Below are 6,152 nucleotides of genomic sequence, written 5' to 3' on the forward strand. Positions count from 1 at the left end.
ATTTTCCTACAGAAGTACAGTCTTTGGCCATGCTTACCACCTCCGCACACCACACATCCTGGGGAAAAGCTGCTAGAGTGCATCGTGGTTCTGTTTTGCCTTGGCTTGGGAGCGTCCTCATCCCTCAGCTGATCCAGCTGTTCATAAAGTTCTTCTTGGCCTCTAAGGAAAACCAGCAGTGTGTCAAATCGCACATCTGGCTCCGATCCATTTTCCGCTGCATAAAGAAGCCACTCTTTTTTTAGTGTCTCTGGCAGTTTGCTCTCTATAGTCTTTGTTACAAGCGGGTTTTTTATTGCACCAGTTTGACCAAGGTCCTTCAGGTCAATCAGTGCTTTTTCCACCAACTGGATCAGCTCTAGGACCTTCCTTGGCTGGTAGCTTCTGACCGGTGGTAGCCCCTGGAGCTCCTCAACAATCTCTATGGCAATGGATGTTTTGTTGCCATAGCGATTGTCCAGGACCCTGAAGATGTCGTCACCGGTGGTATACGATGTCAGCCGTAGATCCCGGACGGTTCGGTCGTCGATACTGTCCAAAAGTTGAAACTTTTTCACCTCTCTCGATCCAGTCGGGTCACCTTGTTCCTGTAGCGCAGTCCAGTCCTTCCTCCAGCGATAGTACTCACGTCTGGAACCAGGAAATTTTGGCAGGGAGGTCGCCTTCAGGTGTATGGCTGGTGTTGCTGCGTTGCCGAGGGATATGGAGCTTAGTCGGTCTTCTTTGGTTCTGAACTGGGCTCTTCTCAATGATAGGTTGAGAACCGCTTGCTGTAGATCACGGACGCGGGACTGGATTGCTCGTCGCTCTGCAGGAGGGGCCCAGCCTTTCCACTGGTTGTGGAGATCTTTGGCCCTTTTCGCCAGCTTCTCCAGCTGCTCTACCATGAACCCATAGCCTTCTCTGTCCTCATTGGATTCAACTGCCGCCACTCGGTCAGCCTCCGACTCAGCTGTATTTATGACCATCTTTAGCTCCTCCTCTCCAAATTCGGCCCACAGGGTTGTTAGTATTAAATCTTTCAGTTCACTTAATTTCTTCTCACACTCACGTTGCGTCTTTTCCAGGTCTGCTCGCTGTTGCTCGGTGAGGGCATCGTCCCCTAGCTCCGATTCTGATTTATACTGGTCCTCCACATCATCATTGGCCTCAATAACTTTATTTGCTTCACTCGATAGAGCTTTAAAACTGTCCTTTAGCTCCTCCTCTGTCATAACAGGGTGCGTACGTAGGACATTGTTTGCTAGGCGGGAGAACTGTCTCTTTGCCGTGGTTCTGTTAGCTTTTAGTTGTACAAGCATGAGGGAGTCGGCCATCTTGATTGTAGGACCAGGTGCAGGTGAGTAGAGGTAAGTATTTCTTATTTACTTTTTCTTCTTTTCAGATTTGGAATTTGGAGTCTGTCACTGGAATTCTTCCGTCATCACAGCTCCGGTTTTTCACTGTCAAGTTTCTTCGCAGCGCCCAACTTGAGAGGCTGCCTTTCTAACGTGGGGTATAAACCAACTGGATTTCACTCCAAGACACAGACATCTTTTTCCTTTTCTTTCTCTTTATTTGATGCTGTGACTCTTGTCAGCAGGTGAAAAACCGGCTGTCCTCCACAGTCTCTAGAAAGGCTGGTTTACTGCAATTCAGTCCTTTTAGTGTAAGTATTTGAGCAGCTCCAACTGCTCTCTGTCTCTGCTCTTTTGTGTGTCAAGAGGCAACACCATGTCCTTGATTGGATCATGTGATCCACCTGGTTGCATTTCCTGCTGTGGGCGGGAGGAGGGGAGAACACAGAGCTGGACAGCACAATGTGGTATATACGAGTAACTGCGTTTTTCCTCATAATGTATAGGCTACAGCAGAACCTGACCTAAACTTTTCTTTTAAGTCACAGACTGCAGCCCAGATCTTACAGCGCCCGCGCATTTCCTTGTTTTTGTCAGTGGTGGATTTGCAAACCCGTTCATATGTAAAAACGTTATAATTACACAAAATTGTCCTTTTGTTTACTTGAGTTTTGTCCATACCTGACACTGTGCAGACCATGGATCTAGGTGCAGACTTGGTTCTCCACCTCTTCTATGTTTTTGTTTCTTCTTCGTGTGACCTTTGACATGCCCCTCGTATATCTTCGGGGTTTGACCCCTGCCCTTTTCCTCCAATGTTTTGAGAGTCCTTTTATTGATATTTTGCATTTATTTTCTTCACATATTTTACTTGTATTTACATTGATCGACCTCCGACCTTGGTCCGATGTTTTTATTTATTCTTGAGAAGATGCATCGTCTTCTCCCCTTTAGTTTGGGCTGGATCTGAAAAGCAGCACAAATTTGAGGATTGTACTTTTGATTATTGTCTGCCAGATTAAATACCTCCGAAAGTCCACCGGTCACTCATAGACATAAGATAGAAGGGGCATGAGGAGTTTCTAGCCTAAAAGTCGTCAGAATATCATCACAAATCTATTACAACTATTGTATGTTTTTATAACCCATGACACTGTTTGGTAAACTCTATACTATTTACGTCTAGTGGCCAAAATAACCATATTGTCTTTTCTCTACTCTCTCTTTTTCTTAACCTTAGCTAACCCAAAGGCCTTGCTTTATCTTATTGTTACAGACATTGGGAAAACACCAGGCTCGGGAATGAACACATTTTTGGGGCGGTCAAGGTCACTCCACTCACACTCCCAGTGACAGACGTCTGGCCTGGGTCGCTCCTACACGCGGCAGTTTCGATCATTCCCACTACTTCGAACCAAAGCACTAACAGAGACAGAAGAGCGGCCAAAACCTCGACAATAAAGTGCATAGTTTGACTCTGGAGGCGGTCAGTACCGCCCCGCGCCTCTGGGGGCAGTACGCGTCACGTGAGGACCTTTGGTGCAGCCGCTGAGGAAGAAACAGCGGAAGTTTTGGTTTGTGTTTTGGACGGATCAACGTGCGACCACAGCTCAGGTACTTTACTTTTTAATCCTAATGTTTAAAGTAAGAATTGTAGCCTAGTTGGTGGCGGTCCATGGAGTGGCTAACAGCATGCTACATACGTTTGTTTAGAGACGACATTTAATGATTGTAATGTTGTTACTGGACAGTCTGGACCTGCCTGTGTTGACATAATCTCATGGTTTGTATTTTCTGTCATTACTTATTGGAAAAACAAAGAACAAGCTGCTAAAGCTCGTAAGAGTGAAATGAAATAAGATGTTGGATATTATTATGGATGTTATTGTTTGGTTCAGAGGTGGGTAGTTCTCAGTTACATTTATAACATTAACAAAGATGTATTTCTTGTATCTTTGTTTGATGTTTACTTTCTTTCTTTTTTACACTTCTCAGTATTAAGCTGTAAATTTATCAATTACTTTATTTATTTCGTAAACTCTTGAGTATGTACTGGATCACTACTTTTTATTTATCCTTGGGTTAACGACACACTGTGTAACATTTTGGACTATACTGTTGCCAGCAATATAAAACAATCTAATGAGCAGCTCGACATTGGAGATGCCATTGTTGCAGTGGGTCATCATCAAAGTCCGAATCTTGTGATTCTCTAATGTAATCAGTGCTTGCATTTTATTCTGCTCATGGAGTGAAATGTTACGTTGTGTGGCTTTAATTAAACAAGTGCACAGCTTTCTGCCACGTCATCCAAACTGGTAAGATAAATGGTAAAATCACTACTATTAGAATGAGTAGCATGAATTAATATAATATGGATGTATGACAAATTGACAACCACTGTTTAATACTGTAGAAAAACAAATGTTTTGACCTAAACCAGTGAAATATTTTAAACTCTTGTGCAGGACATGTCCAAAAAGGCAAAGAGAAGGAAAAGCAGGAGGGTATCTTCATCTTCAAGTGAGGATGACGAAAAGGTGAGGGGTTAAAGAGCCTATGTCTACTCGTAGTACTCAGTTACATTCACGTAGGCTATACCTCTGTAATTTGTTTTTATAACATTAACAAAGATGTATTTCTTGTATAGATACAGACGGCATCTCTGGAATCGCCCATATTTGGTCATTTATGAAAACAGTTAAGGGGGAAAACAATTTTGAAAAAATCTTAACTTTCTCTAATTATTTAAAAACTACTTTAACAAATGCAGAATTATGAATATAGTTTTCTACTAAATAAAGATACAAAGACATGGTGAGGAGCAAAGTGGTTCAACAGCCCATAAATACATAAAAAAACGGAGAATGCTAACATCGGGCTAATGCTAACGGTTAGCTAGCACTAGCTACAACTGCCGTTTTTTCACTTTTACAGAACAATCTGCTGTGAGAAAATATCCATATGGACCTGATTTACACTTGACTTTATTTGTATGTGATAAATAAGTTGATATTCCACCAGAAAATGGCTAAAAAGAGTGAAAGTTTGTGTTTCTCTAAAGATTCTATTTTCCCCCTCAGTGAAGCCACGCCCCCTTCTATGACGAGATGCCGTCTGTATCTATCTTTGTTTGATGTTTACTTTCTTTCTTTTTTTACACTCCTCAGTATTAAGCTGTAAATTCATCAATTACTTTATTTATTTTGTAAACTCTTGAGTGTGTACTGGATCACTACTTTTTATTTATCCTTGGGTAAAATTACATTAAAGACAAGTGGTTATTGTTATCATGTAATACATAACTGAGTGCAAGTTAATGAAATTGTTACAATACTTTTATGTATTTCTGTTTGGATGAAATGTGGGTTTAGTTAAAGACACACTGAGTAACATTTTGGACTGTACTGTTGCCAGCAAAATAAAACAACCTAATGAGCAGCTCGACATTGGAGATGCCATTGTTGCAGTGGGTCATCATCAAAGTCCGAAATGTTACGTTGTGTGGCTTTAATTAAACAAGTGCATAGCTTTCTGCCACGTCATCCAAACTGGTAAGATAAATGGTGAAATCACTACTATTAGAATAAGTAGCTTGAATTAATATAATATGGATGTTTGACAAATTGACAACCACTGTTTACCGATAGAAAAAATACTGTAGAAAAACAAATGTTTTGACCTAAACCAGTGAAATATTTTAAACTCTTGTGCAGGACATGTCCAAAAAGGCAAAGAAAAGGAAAAGCAGGAGGGTATCTTCATCTTCAAGTGAGGATGACGAAAAGGTGAGGGGTTAAAGAGCCTATGTCTACTCGGTAGTACTCAGTTACATTCACGTAGGCTACATCTGTAATTTGTTTTTATAACATTAACAAAGATGTATTTCTTGTATCTTTGTTTGATGTTTACTTTCTTTCTTTTTTACACTTCTCAGTATTAAGCTGTAAACTCATCAGTTACTTTATTTTGTAAACTCTTGAGTATGTGCTGGATCACTACTTTTTATTTATCCTTGGGTAAAATTACATTAAAGACAAGTGGTTATTGTTATCATGTAATACATAACTGAGTGCAAGTTAATGAAATTGTTACAATACTTTTATGTATTTCTGTTTGGATGAAATGTGGGTTTAGTTAAAGACACACTGTGTAACATTTTGGACTATACTGTTGCCAGCAAAATAAAACAACCTAATGAGCAGCTCGACATTGGAGATGCCATTGTTGCAGTGGGTCATCATCAAAGTCAGAATCTTGTAATTCTCTAACGTAATCAGTGCTTGCATTTTATTCTGTTCATGGAGTGAAATGTTACGTTGTGTGGCTTTAATTAAACAAGTGCACAGCTTTCTGCCACGTCATCCAAACTGGTAAGATAAATGGTAAAATCGCTACTATTAGAATGAGTAGCTTGAATTAATATAATATGGATGTTTGACAAATTGACAACCACGGTTTACCGATAGAAAAAATACTGTAGAAAAACAAATGTTTTTACCGAAACCAGTGAAATATTTTAAACTCTTGTGCAGGACATGTCCAAAAAGGCAAAGAGAAGGAAAAGCAGGAGGGTATCTTCATCTTCAAGTGAGGATGACGAAAAGGTGAGGGGTTAAAGAGCCTATGTCTACTCGGTAGTTCTCAGTTACATTCACGTAGGCTATACCTCTGTAATTTGTTTTTATAACATTAACAAAGATGTATTTCTTGTATCTTTGTTTGATGTTTACTTTCTTTCTTTTTTACACTTCTCAGTATTAAGCTGTAAATTCATCAATTACTTTATTTATTTCGTAAACTCTTGAGTATGTG

This window comes from Gobius niger (assembly GCF_951799975.1).
Source record: "Gobius niger genome assembly, chromosome: 5".
Lineage (NCBI taxonomy): Eukaryota > Metazoa > Chordata > Actinopteri > Gobiiformes > Gobiidae > Gobius > Gobius niger.